The sequence below is a fragment of the Trichechus manatus genome, unplaced genomic scaffold, assembly GCF_000243295.1.
Source record: "Trichechus manatus latirostris isolate Lorelei unplaced genomic scaffold, TriManLat1.0 scaffold00152, whole genome shotgun sequence".
Lineage (NCBI taxonomy): Eukaryota > Metazoa > Chordata > Mammalia > Sirenia > Trichechidae > Trichechus > Trichechus manatus.
In genome coordinates, this window is record NW_004444088.1 from 3393300 (window position 1) to 3413778 (window position 20479).

Below are 20479 nucleotides of genomic sequence, written 5' to 3' on the forward strand. Positions count from 1 at the left end.
GCAACAACGGGCTCAAGCATAACAGCGATTGTGAGGACGGCGCGGGACTGGGCAGGGTTCCGTTCTGTTGTACACAGGGCTGCTATGAGTCGGAATCGACTCGATGGCACCTAACAACACCAACAGCTTCCATAGGAGCCCTAGAAGACTATCCATTGTAAGCCAGATGCAATTTTACTTCATCTTTCTGAGCTGTGAATCTATGAAGTTAAGGAGGTGAGAATTAAACTAAGTGATTTCTTCGGCCCCTTTCAGCTATGAAGTACTCCTGCGCTAGTAGTTCATGTCCCTGAAAAATGTGCTCAAATTACTCTATTTCCACCTAGTGGCAAAAATGGGATATTTCTCTAAGATTTTCTTTGATAAATGTTAATAGCTTCTCAGCTTCACATCTCACAGTCACACAAAGAGCTTTGGAGTATATATGTTAAGTTTACGTCCCAATTATAGTTTCTGCAGACACATGTGCCTTTCACAGAGTTGATGACAGTATATAATAATTTCCTCAGGACGGGAAGTATTGGTGGCCTAGAATCATGTAACTGGTAGAGAGAGAGAGAGAGAACCACAGTAGAGAAATCATTGCAGAAATACACAAAGTAGTCAATCCATGTCCAGGCAGTTGAGTCTTGCCTAAGCACATGACTAGATTCAACAATAAAAGGTGGGGGGGGACAGACGGGGGAAGCAATGTCGTTATTATAAAGGGGACTTCTCCAGTTTTAATGTGCAAACAGATCACCTAGGGATCTTGTTAAAATGCAGGTGCTGATTCAGTAGGTCAGGTTAGGGCCCAAGGTCCTGCATTTCTTCCGAGTTCCCAGGTGATGCCAGTGTTGCTGGTCTGGGGCCCATGCTTTGAGTAGCAAGGCTATAAAGTGTGCAAGAATCTGCATGGCTTTGCAGCATTGGGATGACTTTCACTTCAATGCCTAAGTGTTTTCTGATTACACCCTCGTCACAATTCATAGGCAAGACAGGAGGTTGTACACCTCACCCTGGAAACTACCTTACTCACGTTTGGCATTTTTTGCCTAATTGGTCTGTAGCAGCTATTTTTCTCTCTGCTCTCCAGAAAGCATGGTAGGAGGCTTTATAAGACATACGGTGGTGGGGAGGATAGAGAATATGTTTATTTAAACCTAGTCACTTCCTTAAATTTTATAATCAGTTTTTTTCACCCCTACTCTTTCTGTCTTGTCTTACTCTAAACATGCTTTGCATACCTAGCTTCTAACTAGATCTTCACCGAGAAAATCCCATGTAGAATCACTGCCAAAAGAAAACCCTAATAAGTAAGCAGAGTACAGACCTGCATCTTGTCCGTTGTCAGTAGCAGCAAAAAATTCCCACATGAGATTAAGGTCAGGGAGCCACAAAGCCTAAGGCACACCCTGAATATTGAGTTAAATCCTTTAATGTATCCATCCATAACAAGGAATTGCCCATAGCTACCATCCACCAGGGGGAGTTTTTTTGTTTTTGTTGGCAATAATAAGATTATTTCTAATTAAAACATTTATAAAAGGTGACCTTTTACTTAAAGCAGTTTGACTGTTACACAACATGACTGTTATGGCCAACCATTCAAACTTTCTAGTTGCTTGTCTTGATCATCTAGTGCTGATCTAACAGAAATACCACGAGTGGATGGCTTTTAACTAAGAGAAGTTTATTCTCTCACAGTCCAGTAGGCTACAAGTCCAAATTCAGGGCATCAGCTCCAGGAGAAGGCCCTCTCTCTCTGTTGGTTCTGGAGCAGGGTCCTTGTGATGCATCAGTCTTCCCTTGGTCTGGGAGATCCTCTGCGCAGGAACCTCAGGTCCAAAGGACGAGCTCTGCTCCCGGCTCTGCTTTCTTGACGGTATGAGGCTCCTGTGGGTCTCTGCTCCCTTCTCTCTTTTCTATCTCAAAAGAGATCGGATTAAGACACTATCTAATCCTATAAACCTCATCAGTATAACCTCATCATAGTGATAGAGTTTACAACAACATAAGGAAATCCCATCAGATTACACAATCGTACAACACTGGGAATCATGACCTAGCCAAGCTGATGCACACATTTTTGGGGGACACAATTCAGTCCATGACATTCCACCCTTTGGCCCCCGAAAAATCACATCCTTGCAACATGCAAAACATATTCATCTCATCATATCACGGCAAAAGTCATAACTCCAAGTCCAAAATCTAAAAATTCCTCTTCATCTGTGAAATCTAGAATACAAGTTATCTGCTTCCAAAGGTACAGTGGCAGAACAGGTACAAGCATTAGAAATGGGAGAAATGGGAGAAATTTCAGGGAAAGAAGGCATAGCAGGCACCAAGCAAGTCAGCAGAACACATTAGATTAGCCCTTAAGGCTTTGAAAATAATCTTTTGTTCTCTGAGACAATTTACACAATGGCCCTGCCCTCCAGACTCTAGGTATTGGCCATACTCTCCAGATTCTGAGTGGAGGCCCCTCGGTCCTGGGCTTCAGTTCTGCCTTCCAGGCCCACTGGGACAGCAACTCTGCTCCCTCGGCTTTAGGCGCACCATTCTCCCGGTCCATGGGAGTGACAACTCCACCCTTAGAAACACCAGAGGCCATGGCTCCACCCTTTGAAACCCCAGAGATGTCAGCCATAACTTTTGAGACTGAAGCAGCTCGGCTTCTTGTGTTCCTTTTCTCTTCAGCTTCTGCTTCCTGTGGCCTCTCGGTCCTCGGGCCTCACGCCTGCATCTGCCCTGCTGGGGCAAGTGTTCCAAAGCTCGGTAGACTCCACCAATAAGTGCCTGGAGGCACCCCACTCCACCAGGAAGCCTCTTACGCACAGGCACTCAGCTCCCTCGCTCCGCGGGTTGGCTCCAGCGCTGTCTCGCACTGGTCTCCTGGTTCTGTTGCTGCTGATCCTCTGCCACTGCCGCACCTCTATCCATTCACAGTTTCAAAACTGCTTCCACAGTTGAGGTATCTGTTAGAGCAGCACCCCACTCCTGGTACCAAATTCTGTCTTAGTCATCTAGTGCTGCCTAACTATTCCATCATAAGCATTTACTTGTTAAAGTAACTAGACTAAAACCTAGCTAGAGGGGAAATGAGACATTGCAAAAGTTCAATAATAAAAGGTAATTTGTTTCAAAATAAAACAGAGGACTTAATGATTCATTCAATAAGGAAACTCTCAGTGTAAGATTACTAAGTTTCTCTTACCTACATAGATCTTACTACTGTTCTGACTTATGTATTATTGGAAAGTACATTTGATAAAACTCATGGCAATAGATCAAAAAAATACATAGTTTGTGCTAACATTTTTGCACCTCATAGGTAGTGTTCTAAGTCTCCCAAGTTTAGCAACACAGCACCAAAGGGGCAGCTTGAAATCATGCAGGAGGATGCCTGCAAAGTCACCTCAATAAACACAAGATCTTAGTAAAAATGGTAAGCTTACCAGGCAAACACAACTTCAAAACAAATCCCCTCGAAACTCCAACTTGCTCATATTCTCCTCCAAGCAAACTGCCGCCCCTAAGTCTTCTCATACAGAAAGTCTGGGTCTAGTACAGCCCAAAACACACAGACACATTCATAAAGGGTACCTTTGCCCTTTGTACAGCCCAAAACACACAGACACATTCATAAAGGGTACCTCTGCCCTTTAAAAATGGCAAAAACAAAAACAAAACCTCCAAAGATTTTTGCGCTGAAGAGGCCAGATTCTTTTCTTGCAGATTACCGCTTCCCATTGTTCAGTTCTGCTGTCCATGTGGCCTTCTATAATTTGCTGTTTTTTCCCCAAATTCTCACACCATTTGATGATATTTTCTCATTTTCTTATTTAGCCACAAGAATTAATCATTTTTCAAATCAAATTTACAAAACCATGGGATTGTTTGCTTCTGAGATATTTATCCTGATGGGTCAGCCCATCTCTTCCATTTGCCAAAATTAGCTTTTCAGAAGAGTCATCCAGCATTTAATCCCTACCTAAATCTCAGCAGAAACCCTTTCTTGATCCTGTCTCTGGTCCTCTCAACCTGACAGCGGGAAGACTACTCTATAGTTCTCAGAGCTGCAAAAACAGCATCTAGGCAATTCTGTGACGCCTCTCACACATCCAGAAAGAGGCAGGGCTGAAACCTTTTGTTCACCCACCCAATAGGATACTTTTGTTCTTCCACTCACTTTTGCACTGACCAAACTTTACACATAAATTCACCAGTGTGTAGTGAAAGATACATTTTACTTTCTCATGCATTTCTCCATGCTGTCCTGCCACCGGCGTACCTGAATTCCTTCTTTCTACATTAACTAATGTTGTTGTTGTTAGGGGCCGTCAAGTCAGTTCTGACTCGTAGAAACCCCGTATGACAGAGTAGAACTGCCCCATAGGGTTTTCTCCAGGTCTTTTCTCCCGCAGAGCCGCTAGGTAGGTTCGAACAGCCAACCTTTCAGTGAGCAGCTGAGTGCTTAACCATCATGACACCAGGGATCCTTGGCATGAACTAACAGTTACTCAAACAATTGATTCCCTGTCAATAACGGGAAACCAATTTGAGTTTCCCATGAACCACATTCTGTTTTCTAGGTCGGCTAAACTCTGTAATTCCATGCAGGAACTGGGAATGTGGGTCACTGTCGCCGTTGAGAAAGGCAACCATGATCTTAGTTTGGGTATATTTTTAGAAGATTTGGATAAATAATATTCACGCCACAAATCTCAAATCTTGTCACCTATTTCTTAGTCTCAAAATACAGACTGAATCCCCTGCAGGTCCTAAGGCCTTCAGGTTCTTTGGAACTACTAACTCCTGAGCGTCAAGGTGGATTTCCCTTTTCAATACTGAGGGCTACAGACAGTAGATCCCTAAACTACCAAGGCCTTAGGGTTCTAGAAGTGGACTCAAATCCCTACTTCTTATTTCAGATTAAAGCTTGAGGTTCTTTGACCTGTCAGCCACTGGTCACGGCATCATTTGGGCCAGCAGTGATGTGTACTATGTCTCCTCAATCACCACTCATTCTTGGCCATTAGTAATACTGAAACAAATAGCAATACCCTGAGAGGAAAACTAGGTAAGTTGTATAAGATCACATGGCAAGAGGCGAGAAAGCTGGGATGTGAACCCAGGCAGACTGACTCCACAGACAGTGTTTTAACTGCTACTAAACCAAGCAGGATAAAGCCCCATAGGATGGACTTAGGAAGCAAGAACAGGCAGATAGAACCTTGAGAGATGATATTCCATTACAAAATGAGCCTCTCTCAAAATGACCACAAATCGATATCTTTGTGCTTCAGGTAGCCTGAGCTGTAAAGCTCCATCTTCCTGATATGGATATTTTCATTTGGATGTTCTTTAACTCAGCTCCACTGTTTCATTTACTCTGTCAACATATCAATAAAATTGACTTAAAAGATGGGAATCATCCCTCCCTGCTCTTTCTTCTTCACACCCTATATCAGATTTGCCCTTTAGAATGAGGACCACGTCTGGCTCGTGTTTGAGAAACACTCACACCCATGTCATAATGTATGGGAACTTTGCGCAGATATGAGGACAAGGAAGTTCCAAAGGGATCTGCTCTTTAGGTGGAACACGGCAGCTGGGGTCTTTGAGGTCAAGCTTGAAATCAAGGGGACGTTAGCTTCATGATTCTGCTCGGTTCTTCTGATTTGGAGCAGGACCCTAGCAAGAGAATGGGGGACAGACCCTTCAGGAAGAGGGACTGGCAAGGCCTAGGCTGAAGGTCAGATCCCAAGAGTAACACCAAATTACCATGTGCCCTCCACCCCTCCCCAGATAATATGTTTTAGTAATAATATTAATTCCAGACTTTGCTATCAGGGCAAAGCTGGGCCTTCTAACGGACTTCCTGCCCTGGTGGGTCAGCAGGACTGAGCACATTGTTGTTTGCATAGCGCAAGATTCAGTGACCGTGAGTCCTGGTTTGCCTGGGACAAGTCCTGGTTATGCTGGTCCTGGGGTAACCAAGGAAAATGCCTTCTTTCACTCTCCAGCGTGTCTCAAATTGTATGACGTTGGATGAGGAATTGTTGAATTAAATCCTCACCTGTCAGGCAGCTCCAAAGCCAACATTTTAATGAAGACATTAACATGACACCCCAGTATCATGTAATGCAGAATCCAAATATCGCCTTAAGGAGGGAAGAAACGCAGCGGGTCCATGTTCACACGACATCATAGAAATATGTGTGGAGACAGCTCAACTTCCTCGCAAATGAAGGGCAAACAAAACTATTTGCGTGTGACATATTCCTTTGATTCCAGTCAGTCGCATTTTAGACCATCTGAAAACAATGTGGAATAGAAATTATGTGCTAGGAAGGGGTGGGTGGAGGGCATGTGGTAATTCTGTGGTAGTCTTGGGATCTGACCTTCAGCCTAGGCTTTGCTAGTCCCTCTTCCTGAAGGCCCTGTCCCCCACTCTCTTGCTACGGTACTGCTCCAGATCAGACCTGAGCAGAGTCATAATACTAACAACCCCAGGATCTGAAGCCTGACATCAGAGACCCCAGTTGTCATTGAGTTTGGTATCTGTGCCTATACCCGCTAAGAAACTGCATTTCTTTTTTTTTTCCCATTTATTAAACATCTATTCTGTTTCAGATCATCACATTCTGAAAATTCTCAAGTGTCAAACGCCTTTGAAAATATCAGAAATCCCTCAGATTTCCCATTATTCATTTTATCTTTATAATATGAAGTAAGTTTTCCACGAAGACACCTTAGAAAATTTCTTCGTACATGGTACCATTGCTTGCAATTGCATCTGGAAACTCTAGGTTTCAGAATTTAAAAAAAAGAAAACTTTCTTTTTTTAAACACCTGATTTCATTTGCAGGAACCAGGGGAGTGTACAAAATGGATACATTCTGCTTGAAACTAATGTGCCAAATGATGCAACATCGCCGGAGGTAAACCTTGCTCAGATTTGAAAGATCTTGTCAGCAAAGTACTGGGTTAGAGATCATGAAGCAACTTCTGTCACTACCCATCCCTCGCAGTGTTTTGGAGCTGGTCCTTTGCTATGAGCCTGGGAATAAGCTGACACTTGGCTGTCCCTGCGGTTGTGGTACGTGCCGAGGTATATGGCTTGTGTAATAAAATGTGTCAGTGTACAAGTCAGAACAGGAGTTCTCTACCACCCTAGGCAGCTTGCTAAGGACCAGAAGATCCTGCTGTGTTCCCTTTCTGATATCACCGACACCCGCTTTGGAGAGTAGAGACTCAGAAACAAAGTTTAATGATTTCTGCCACACATCCTCTGACGCCCTTGTATTTCAATAGAAATTATGTTTGGTTCCTAGGGGAAGAATATAGCTCATTTAGGGCAGGTTTTATTATATTTGCTGCGTGGTATAAAATATCATCGCTCTGCTGTTCTATTATCATAGAAAGTAATAAAAACTCTAGTTAGTCAAGAAAGACCGGTATTGCAGTGAACCCTCTGAGAAGCCACAGACTCAAACCAGGACTGCAAGAAAACCCTTAAACTGAAACGTATCTTCCTGGAATTCTCTTTCTTCTTTTCTCCTATCCTAGAATAAGCCCAGCTTCTAGAAACAGGAAAGAATATCATTTACCACTGTGTTCTAGAATGTTACTTACAATATGAAAGAGATAAATAACTAAAAAGGTATTCCCCCAACCCCCAAATTGAATATTTTTTCTTTGTATGGTATTTTTACATTTTGGCTGACATAATCATTTCTGAGATACATTTCCAGAAAAAAAGTTTCGCATCATGATGCAAGAGGAAATCATAACTGCCTAATATGCCATTTGAAAGCAAGTAGGGACATAGATTGTAATTGGAAGCAAAATAAAAATCCCTTCAACACTCAGCAAACCTTTCATTTAGCATTTTCCAGTAAAAATGAACAATGACACTAGATCTTGTGAAACATTGAACAGCTTTCCCTGTGCTTTACACTTTGCTGAGGTGGTCTAGCAGAACCCCCTCACTCTGCAGGTAAAGTCTCTGGTTCTTTCATACACTGGTCTTTCATAATTCAAATTCTCGAGGCCTCAGTGCTAGGAGGAAACCTAAACATCAGCTAGTCCAAGCCACTAACCTACATTCAGAAGTAAAACGTGATAGCTGATGTCCACACCCAGGTCACATAATTTCTGATTCCATATTTTGGCAATAATTCCTGGTCAACCTGATCCATGATCCAATTAACTGTCACTTGAGTAGACATATTATTACTAAATCCTTTGAAGTTATACAGTTCTATTGTTAAATACAGATGAGCAATTTGGACTCAGAATTAAGAGAGAATCTTAAAATCTTAAGAGTTTGGAGAAATTATGTATATCTTCTACTTCAGCTCCAACTCACGTAAGATTCCTTGTACTAAAGGCTTGACAGAATAAATCCAGTCTCTACTTAAATCCTTCCAGTGATACAGGCCTTATGTCCTTCCCAAGCAACACTTTCCATGTTTTAATAGCTCTGATTGATAGAAAGCCATTACATCTAATGAGCTGAAATCTGCTCCCAGTAATCTCTAGTTTGGGGTCCTAGTTTAGCCCTCTAGAAGAACACAGAATGTCTGCTCACTTATTCACCTATGGTCGTCCTGTAAGTATTTGCTGACAGATATTTCATCCACATGAAAATGACTTGGACACCCAAATATATACAAATACACACACACAATCACAACATATATTTTATAGAATTTTACATGTAAGTCTCTGTCTATATATATATGTTTCTTGTGTGTGAGTATATATGTGTGTGCATAAAAAATATATATATATGTATATATAGAGAGAGAGAGACAGACAGACAGACAGACAGAAGGAGTCCTCCTGGCTCAGTGGCTAAGCACTCGGCTGTTAACCAAAAGGTCAGCAGTTCAATCCCACCAGCCACTCCATGGAAGAAAGATGTGGCAGTCTGCTTCTGTGAAGTTCTACTCTGTCCTATAAGATCGCTATAAGTAGGAATTGACTCGATGGCAATGGGAGATACATACATACATATATATATATATATATATATATATATATAGTGAGAGAGAAAATGGTATCAATTATGGCAAAAAATAATAGTGAAAAAACAAAAATTTCCATAACATTTTCAATTTAGAATTAGCTAGAAGCTATGAAGGACCAAATAATAATGACAAACTTGTTTAATGGGACTATTACAAAGAATCCTTTCCACTCTGCTAAACATAATTACATTATTTGCATACTCCAACCACAGTTGTTGCCTAAAAGAAGTTTGGGAGAGTCAGCAAAAATGTAATCCCAGATTATAGGCTTGTCGAGAATAGCAAATACAGTCTGTGTTTAAGTATTTCAAAAATACTTTATGGAGAAAGAAACAAAGATGAAAAAGGAAAGAATTAACCTAAAAATTAAATTATTTCTATCAATTCATATTTGGCTTATGAAAATGGTTAAGAATTGATGGTTATAATAATACTAGTTATGGATTTCAATCAGCTATGGAAAATTTAACACTGTTGTTTGGCCTCCACTTTCTTCTCATCCTCAGAAAGACTATATGTCATTCTAATAATGTCTGTTTCATGTTACGTATAAAATAGATATATAATCTGCTCACTATTTACACTGTAGTTTCCTTAGAGAAATGTCATAAGCCACATCGTGGCCTGAATTCTTTGTCATTTCTTAAACTGAATAAGATTATACGGAACAGATTATTTAAGAATTGAATTACCACCACTCTCAAGTCTAGCTTCCATATGTTAAGATAAGCCAGGCAGAGAAATACTAGCATCTTTCATCCAGCAAAAATTTTATTCAGCATTCCCTATAAAGACCCAGGAACATTATCCATTACAATACTAGAAGATGAACTCCCTAGGTTAGAAGATGCTCAAACTACACAGTGGCCAAAGCAATGCACTTGAGCATTCCAACGAAAGCAAAGATGGCGCAGGACCTGGCCGTGATTCGTTCTGTTGTACGTGGGGGAGCCGTGAGCCAGAGCTGACTAGACAGCAGGTAACAGTCAAAACAACATAAACGTACAACGGCATAAACGAAAGAGCAGTGGACTGGGATGTAGGAGACCCTAGCTCTAGAGTTTAATTTTGCCACAAAATAACTGTAGAAACTTAGGTTTTGGTTTAAATTTCTCATCTGTAAGATAAGAACAGAGAAAACCAAAATTTTCTGCGGAAAGCTCTTTGAATAAGGGCTCCAGTACCGAGTAAATTAGGGACACATGGCACGTACTGTGATTTGCATCGGGCATTCCCAGCTGGTGTCAACGTGTTAGTAGTTCTGAGAAATCTTGAACTTAAAAAAATATATTGAGCTTTTAAAAATCAGTATTTCTACAAATGCGTTGATTACAACAGTGCCCTGTTTGTTTGACAACGCCCTATTAACAACCTTGGGATGTTCTGAGGAATAACCTTTGAAAAATGCTGAAGATAACTTTCCAGCCGTAAACTCATAAGATTTTATAATCAAGACACTGTTCTGTGGGAATGCAGAAGCACAATACATAAAAAGTCACTGAGCCCAGGGGAGTTACACCTCATTCATGGAGGACATCGAGGCATGAAAACTTCGCTCATAATAAAAGGGTTTTAGATATGTGCTGGAGCCCTAGTGGCACAGTGGTTAAGAGCTCGGCGGCTAACCAAAAGGTGAAAGGTTCGAATCCACCAGCAACTCCTTGGAAACCCTATGGGGCAGTTCTACTCCATCCTATAGGGTCACATGAGTTGGAATCCCCACTCGATGGCAATGGGTTTGGTTTTTTGGTTTAGACATAAGCTATTGAAGTCTAGAAAATGAAGACAGATCAAAGGTATTTGTGGAAAGCTTTGTATAGAATATTGGACTGAGTTAGTTCATTCCTGAAATCTTCACCTTGCATTTGACTAGCGGGAAACAAGTTTGAAGTAGGGAAAGAAAGAAGGGACAAGGTTGCTGGAATGCCTAACCTTTTCTGTTGATCATCAAAAGAAAGCTGTCTCTGGGGATTTTTCAAATGCATCTTTTTCCAAGCAGGTATGTGTCCTGGGAGTTTTCCTTCTTTCTAAAATGTGCATCAGGATACAGACTCTATTCTTACAAAGATCAGGCCATTGGTAAGAGGTCTTCTGGCCTGTGGTCAGGATACATCTTGATTCCAGTGGGTGACATGTACACCACAATACAATGTGAAGAAAAATATGCTGCTGTACCTCCTCTTTTCAACAGCCCCTGCCTTTAAATTCCAAGTCCTTGGGCACACTGGAACCTGGTAGATGAGCTCATTCTAATGTATCAAGTGATTCAATTCCTATTTGACCCTCCAGGAAGTGTTTGCATTTTAAAAGAGAAAGTAGGGAAGGAAAAATGGTTTGACTGAAAGTTGAACCACTCATGGTAGGTGTGCTGGCAGTCGTACTCACCAGCGTAGATGGCATTGGAAGACAGACGAGTGAAGGTGGAGAGAAAGGGGTTGGAAGGCACAGAGCAAAAAAAAAAAAAACGATGATTTTAGTTGATTTGGAGTCAACTCAATGGCAATGGATTTGGGTTTTTGTTTTGTTTTGTTTTGTTTTTTGGTTTTGTAGTTAAAAATACTTTATGGAGAGAGAAATGAAAACGATAAAGAGCTTGCTGAAGGGGGAGCTATAAGCAGAGAGATGGAGGAGTTCCCTGAGTCAAGGAAACTTCAAGTGAGAGACCCTCAGAGATGGGAGCAGGGCAGAAGGGGAGTGGGCGGGCAGTGTGTGGTCTCCAAAAAATGAATAAATACATTTTAGGAGAAAAAAAGAGAACAGTTGTAGTTCAGTTGATTCCAAATCATGGCTGCCCCACGTGTTGCAAAGTAGAACCGCACTCCATAGGGTGTTCAAGGCTGTGATCTTTCAGAAGCAGATTGCAAGGCCTTTCTTCCAAGGCACTTATGGGTGGTGTGATGGTTAAGAGTGTGTGTCAGCTTGGCTGGGCCATGATTCTCAGTGTTTAAATGTGATCACTTCCATGACTGACTATACTGTGAGTAGCCAATCAGATGAAAGGGGGTTTTCATGGGGGTGGCCTGCATCTGAGTATAAGCAGACGTTCTGGCTTTTTGCTCGCTCTGGATATGGCGGCTGCCTCCTGTCGTCTCATCTCTGGTTCTTGCGACTTGAGCTGTCAGCTTATTTGCCGAACTTGGGATTTGTCGATCTTCACAGCCTGTGAGCGGGAGCCCTGCTCTCTGACCTGCCAGTCTTGGGTTCGCCAGCCCCTGCAGCTACGTGAATCAGGAGAAACCTTGTGGTCTTGCCTGCCGATCTAGGAATTCGTCAACCTTCGCAGCCTGCTCTCCGACCTGCTGATCTTGGGCTCGCCAGCTTCTGCGGCTGTGTGAATTGGGAGAGGCCTTTACCCTGATCCGTGGACTTGGGACGTTCTAGCCTCTACAATCGCATGAGCTGTTTCCTTGATGTAAATCTCTCTGTATATATATTTATATGCGTTACTGGTTTTGCTGCTGTAGAGAACCCAGCCTAAGACAGGTGGGTTTGAATTGCCAACCTTTCTGTTAGCAGTTGAGAGCTTAACCATTTTGCACCTAGTGAGTATGTAAAGCTATTTAATACATGGCCTAAATAGACTAAACAGTCAACTTTGCATATTTACTAGGTGCAAAAGGCATAAACTCCAGATCAAACCATTCATTTCTACCCTCTCTATTTCCACTCCTCCCCAACTCTCGAGCAGCCAGAGTTAGCGTAGTGGGAGCAGGAGGACAATGGAGGAGAAGCCTCTGCTCTTCTCCAGTGGAGGTTGTCCATCTGCACAGAAGCTGTGGGTGGGAGGAAACTGCTGTCTGCTTGCACAATGCCAGGTCTCACTCACTAAACCAGCCCGTTACAGGTGTTAGCTTACTGCCTGTGGAGATGTACAAGAGGCACACTCATTCTCCCATTCTTCCTCCTCCTGCCTTAACCCCACTCTCCCTTTCCTTTTTCACTTCACTTCTAGGGGATTTCTGCCATTTCTTTAGAAGATTACTAGGGACTGGGCAGTGTTTCGTTCTGCTGTACGTAGGGTCACAGCCGATTCAGGGGTACCGAACAACAAAAACAATGGTAATCTGGAGCACTGGTGGCTCAGTGGTTAAGAGCTCAGCTGCTAACCAAAACTTCGGCCGTTCAAATCCACCAGGTGCTCCCTGAAAATCCTGTGGGGCAGTTCTACTCTGTCCTATAGGGTCACTATGAGTCAGGAGTCCACCGCTATGGTAAATGTAGGAGCTCTGGTGTCACAGTGGTTAAGCACTCAGCTGCTAACCAGGAGGTTGGTGGTTTGAATCCACCAAGCCACACCCTGGGAGAGAAGACCTGGTGATCTGATCTCATAAAGATTACAGCCTAGGAAACCCTATGGTGAAGTCCTACTCTGTCACATAGGGTCACTATGAGTCAGAATTGACTCATTAGCAATGGGGATTGCAAATGTATTTTATAAATTAATTAAGTCAACTGATGCCCTTGAAAGCAAATGTCAAGAAGACAGGATCGGTAGATTTGAACCATATATATATATATATATATATATATATGTGTATGTATAGTACCAAGGAGTTTGAGAATGGATTTCATGGTGAAAGAAACTCTGGGTACTGGAAATGCATGGAAAATTAAGTCTCTGTTATTCAGAGATTACAGCACCTTTTCATCTTCACCTGCTTAAGGTGCATGAGGCAAGGAGGAGAGGTTTTCTTTGAAAACTCACCAGTTTACCTTGCTCGTTCAGTTTCTCCTTAACATCAGCAAGAAGAAAAAATATAGGTACATGTTAATTACAAATAAATTTGAGAATATCATATTCTCTTAGTTCTCACACCGTCACCAAACCCTCACCAACCATTTCAAAGATTAGTTAAAGTACTAGATCTACGACATTTTGCATACTTATTTCTAGAATTGTTCCTGACACCCGGAATGACTTAAGGTAAATTACCATGTCTCACAGCTTTTTTTTAATAAGAAACTTTTATAAAGGTTTTGCCCTATTTAGAAGAAATGAGTCCGATGCTTTAGGCATCTTTTGCCAGTTCAGTTAATGCCGCCTTCCAGAATGGTGCATTGGAGAAGTTTTGGCATTGTCACAACCCCCATACAAATACGGTGATTAGCAGATACATTAAGAACACCCCAATGTTTCATTTTTGCTGTGACCAGGCTGAATATGTCTCCATCTTCCTATGTGGCTTGGTATTGCTCTTTTCAGACCATTGAGTCAACAGCAATACTATGATGACTTTAAAGTGGATACTCAGACATAAGATCATCGTGCTGGTGCCCTGCCATATCTTATTAAACTAGCTGGGCTTATAGCATGGTTCAGAAAACACTTCCAGCTAGGGTGTTAACACTTGTAGCTTGGGAGTAGCTCACAATGGCTAGAGTCTGAGAAGACAGCTGGGTTCACTCTGACTCACAGAGTCACGCTGGGTAGAACACTGAACGTCCCTGTACTGAACGAGGACAGCTGTGACAATTCCTTTTAGATACCAATCTTGCAGAAATGAGGATTAAAATACAGAGTAGGAACCCTCATTCACAGCTTGCAGAACTGAACGTTGATACAACCATTTCAGAAATCCGTTCAGCATTATCTACCAAAGTTGAACATGCACATCAAGAGACATGGAGAAGAATGTTTGTGGCAGTGTTATTTGTAATAGACCCACAATGGAAATGACTCAAATGTTAATCAATGTTAGAATGTGTTTTTTTAAATGTGGTGTATTCATATAATGAAATAATATTCAGCGATGCAAGTGAAAGAACTATGGCTATATGCAACAACTTGGATGAATTCGATAAAAATAATGTTGAGTGAAAGAATCCACATAAAAAAGTTTAAAAACCAGAAGATTCCACTTATAAAATATTCAAAAATAGGTAAAACTAATTTATGTTTTTAGAAGTCAAGATAACGGTTAATTTTGGGAAGGAGAGAAAGGGGAGTGATTGAGGAGAAGATGAGGGGAGCTTCGGTGTTGGCGACATTTTCGGTCTGGAAGATGATAACATGGGTGGGTTCACATTGCAATATTTCACCAAGCTGTACACTTATGTGGATTTATGTGTTCTTCTCTATATGGTGTTATGTTTTCATTAGAAATGTTTATTTAAAAAAATAAAATAGGAGGATTAATGAGACACCTGTGACATATTACGACTCAGGAGAAAGTAGTAAATGACTTAATAAAATTCTACGTATGTTATTAATTCTGGCTTACAAAAAAGTCCTCTTAAATTATTTTAATTAAGTGGTTTTACTTTTACGTTTTCAAGTTTAACCCATTCCTATTAACTGAGTTCAGCTACAGGTGGCTGAACTCAGCAACTAAGAAAGTGGATTTTGAGTGGCCCACAAGATCACTTTTGACTTTACAAGGTGGTATGAATTGAATTGTTCCCAAAAAATGTATCTTGGAGTCCTAACCACTATAACCTCTTTAAAGTGTTGAAAAGCAAAGATATAACTTAGGGGACTAAGGTGTGCCTGACCCAAGCCATGATATTTTCGATCACCTCAAAAGCATGTGAAACCTGGAAAATGAATAAGGGAGATCAAAGAAGAATTGACGCCTTTTAATTATCATGGTGTTGGCGAAGTATACTGGACACGCCATGGACTGCCCGAAGAATGAACAAGTCTGTCTTGGAAGAAGTACAACCAGAGTTCTCCTTGGAAGCGAGGATGGCGAGACTTTGTCTCACATACTTTGGACATGTTGTCAGGAGGGACCGGTCCCCAGAAAAGGACATCATGCTTGATAAGGTAGAGGGTCAGAGAAAAGGAGGAAGACCCTCAAGGAGTTGGACTGACACAATGGCTGCAACAATGGGCTAAACATAACACTGACTGTGAGGATGGTGCAGGGCCAGGCAGTGTTTTGTTCTGTTGTACGTGGGGCTGTTATGAGTCGGAACCTACTGGATGGCACCTAACAACAACAACAACAACATTCCTGTGTATGTAATCACATTTGGGAATAAGGTTTTTTCTTTTTTTTTTTAATTAATGAGGTCCTCATTACATATATATACACACACACACACAAAGCAGATTAGGCACAGAGAAGCAAGCACAAACATAGGGGAAGATACATGCCATGCGGAGATCACCAAGGAATCAAGGAATGCCAGGCCTACAGAAACTGAAAGAGATCATCTCCCAGAGGCTACAGACAGAGAGCCTTCCTCTAGAGCCAGTGCCCTGAATTTGGATGTCTAGCCTTGTCTTGGGCTGAGTTCTCTCGGGAAATAGTTTGAATCCACCAGCTGCTCCTTGGAAACCCTATGGGACAGTTCTACTCTGTCCTATAGGGTCACTATGAGTTGGAATTGACTCGATGGCAGTGGGTTTTATATATATATATATAGAGAGAGAGATATCGAGGAAGTGGCTCATGCAGTTGTAGAGGCTGGAAAGTCCCAAGTCCACGGGTCAGGTGTCAGGCTGGAGGCTTCTCCTGACTCATGTAGCTGCAGGGGCTGATGAACCCAAGATCAGCAGGTCAGACAGCAGGCTGCTAGCTCACGGGTTGTGGAGGCTGACGAATCCAAGACTGGCAGTTAAGATGGCAGGCTGCTGGCTCAAGTCCCAAGAACCAGAATTCAGATGATGAAGAGCCAAATGCAAATCCTGAGCAGAGGAAAAGCCAGCGAGCTTTGCCAGAAAGTCCATATATATTGGATGCAAGCCACACTCCAAAGGAAACTCCCTTTCAACTGATTGGCTGCTCATAGCAGATCCCATCATGGAGATGATTACATCGTTACATAACTGCCAAACTATATTATAACTGCCAAACCTCTGAGAATCATGGCCCAGCCAAGTTGACACACAACCTTAACCATCACAAGCCTCTTCAACTGAAAGAAAATAAATTTCTGTCCTTTAAAACTTGTGGTCTTTCTGTTACAGTGGCACTAAGAAACTAAGACCCAGGTCACACTGATAACTGAAAGGGTGATATGTAACTAGAAAGATATCCAAAGGACCCATGTGGAAGCCACGTGGTAGGACAGAAAAGTGTGGAATTTGGAGTGAGACAGAAATGAGTTTGAATTTTAGCTCTGCCCCCTGCTAGTTGTATGATACTTAGCAAATCACTTAATTTTTCTGTCTTGATTTTAAAAGGAGATCATAATGTCCATTTTAATGGGAATATATATATATATATATATACATACATGCACACACACACACCATACCATACTTGTTGCTGTCGAGTCGATTCCAACTCATAGTGACCCTAGAGGACTGAGTAGAACTTCCTCTCAGGGTTTCCAAGGAGTGGCTGGTGGATTCAAACTGCTGACCTTTTGGTTAGCAGCTGAGCTCTGAACCATACACCACCAGGGATTATATACATATATATATAATTTATGTAGTGAATGACAATGACTATTATGAGTAGAGTTACCTAACCTACTTGCTAACAAAGTAAATAAACTGAATCTAAAATTTAAGTTTTATTTTGTTCTGAAGGTTTTTACTACAATTGTGCAAAGGTGCAGCCTCATGGCCCGAGGTAGAAATAAGTGTTCTATTTCAAAAAGTCTGGTAGTTGGCATTCTCTGTGACCCCAGATACTTTCTTTGAGACCTGAACTAACCATGGGGCCTCTGAGGCTTTCTTTGCACCTGTATAAATAATACTGCTGTATGAGGACCTCAGCTTTTGCCAATGACTTTCAGTTGTATTTTTATTGGTAATACCTCTAGGAAGGGGGTATTGTGGAGAAAAGAGGGCAGGACATCAGTTCTTAAAAAGACCAAAAAAAAAAAAAAAAAAGCATTACTGTTAGAATACCAGGACAAAGGAAGAAAATATATGTAATTCCTGTATATTAATGTAATCCATTGAAAGGAACATGTAGAATCGGAATTTAGTGCACGGTGTGTTGCAGATAGAGCTTGGATATCAGCTGAACAAGCAGTGGTACACCGCCCAAGCATCAATATCCAAAGGGCTTAGTTTCTTTTCTGCAAAATATTTTCTGATGTAATTGGAGCTTTTAATTTTTCTTTAAAAAAGAAATATTTTCATTCTTCAATTTTTTTTTAAAAGAGATTTTAATAGTCTCTTTCATTGACAGCTTCAATTTTTTTTCCTGCAAGTTGTCAACAATTTCATTCTTCTTGGATCAATGATCACTAGCAATGGAAGCAAGTCAAGAAATCAAACGATGTAATGTACTGGTCAAATCTGCTGCAAAAGACCTCGTCCAAGTTTTAAAAAGAAAAGATGTTACTTTGATGACTAATGTGCACTTCACCATGGTCTTTTCAATTGCCTCACATGTGTGGGAAAGCTGGACAATGAAAAAGGAAGACAGAAGAATTGATCCATTTGAATTGTGGTGTTGGCAAAGAATACTGAATATACTGTAGACTGCAAGAAGAATGAACAAATCAGTCTTAGAAGAAATATACCAGAACACTCCTTAGAAACAAGGATGGCAAGATTTTGACTTACTTACTTAGGATATGGTATGAGGAAAGATCAATAGCTAGAAAAGGACATCACGTTTGGTGAAGTAGAGGGTCAGCGAAAATGAGAGAAACCCTCAATGATATGGACTGATTGACACAGCCCCAACAAAGGAGTGAACGTACCAACGATCATGAAGATGGCCCAGGGCTGAGCAATGTTTTGTTCTGTTGTACACAAGGTCACTGTGAGTTGGAATCAACTCAATGGCAGTAACAACAGTCTCCTTTCTCTTTTTTAACATCTTCAAACAAATACACCAGTCTGAAACTACTTATGGAGACAGTAGGGGTTGTGAAATTAATACAGTCCATTTTCCCTCGCCTAGGCCGAAGTACACTTGACATGATGTCCCTTGTCTTGGGCACTTTAAATTCCACTCATATCACCCCATATGCAGCCACAGAATTTTCGAGGTAGGAGAGACTTCAAGAGCTTATTCCTTTCCAGTAGCCAGAAAGGTAAAGAGTTACCGTCCCCATTTTACCTGTCTCTGAAACGTCTTCCAAAACATTTTTTTGTCCTAAAAGTATTGGTACTGACATAATTTAATGAAGCATGTGTGAAACTGCAGTGTTCCAGAATCTGAAACTGATATAATTAGAGTGAAATGCAGAGTGTGCACCTCTGATACCATTTCTTAAAGTCACACTCCATCACTCCTGTTTAACATCAATTCACAAGAGATGTTTTTCATCTGTTAATTGCATTTTCCATGCCCTTCATCACTGGCCTCGAAGCAATTATATGTGAGGGGGAAAAGTCAGTGAAGCAAGGAGTAAGGTCCAAAACAATCAAGTTCATCTAAGTTGCTTTCACTCAATGATATCTCTAGCAGATCATCACCATTCTTTCTTTCTTCTATAGCTGTTTCACCTCAAACATGCTTGGATTAAAAAACTGAAGGGTGTAGAGATAGATTATTTATTTTCAGATACTTGTGAAAATCCATCGAAAACAAAGCTGCTTATTTCTCATACTGTATTATAGAAAGTATTATTCTTTTGGTAGAACATAAGTTATTAGCAAAGACTTAACATGAAATCATTATTCATAAATTCTCATTATTCTTTATTCGTGTCTCTCGTGAACCACAAAGAATTCTTGGTGGTTTTAAGCCTCAAGTACTCTCTATAGACTTAGAGTTGATGGTTAACCCAGAGAAACTGAGACTCTAGTGGGTATGAAACCTTACTAATGATATTTTTGAGTGTTGGATTGAACCTTATAAAATTGCCATTTTTGTAGGTTAAAAGTGTTCAAATACAGGCAATTTCATACAATACAACCAAATAGCTGACAGATTTTAAATGCAGGCATCTGGGTGTGCCTGGAAATGGCATGGGTTCTTTTTCCATTAAGTTGATGTGAATGTTTATTTTGGAAATATCAGGTAATCAAGGGCCCTATCTATTTGTAGTTCTGTATCTTTTCCCTCTGCACTTACTGACTCCTTTATCCTTTGAGGTAAAAATATTCTGTTGACCCAACAGAAACTCCTTTTTCCAACATCTCTGATGATCGTTCAGGAAAGTGTCAAATTGAACAACCTTTTTCTATTGGCCTCGACTTGTCTACAGCATTGGACAGTTGACTCACTCTCGCCTTTCAAAGTGTTCCTTCCTTAGCTCCCATGTCATTGCATTATATGCTTCTTAACTTTCCTCTCTAAACGTTTTTCCTTTTCCATTCACCTAAATGAAACTGGTCTATTAGTCTCTGCCTTCTATCCTTCTTCTCAGTCAATCAGCCTATGCCTTCTCTACAGTCCTCTTCACCCTTAGCAGATGAGCTCTCTGCCTTCTGACCGCCAGAATGTGCACAAACAACTATACTCCAAACTGTTAAACTGCTCCCGTCCTCTCTCCTTTTCTCCTACTCAGGAAAGAGGTGTCCCTCTTCCACCATTAGCCCTTCTTTTTGCTGTCACATGCCTTACAACGATCCCAGAAACCTTGCTCCAAGAGCT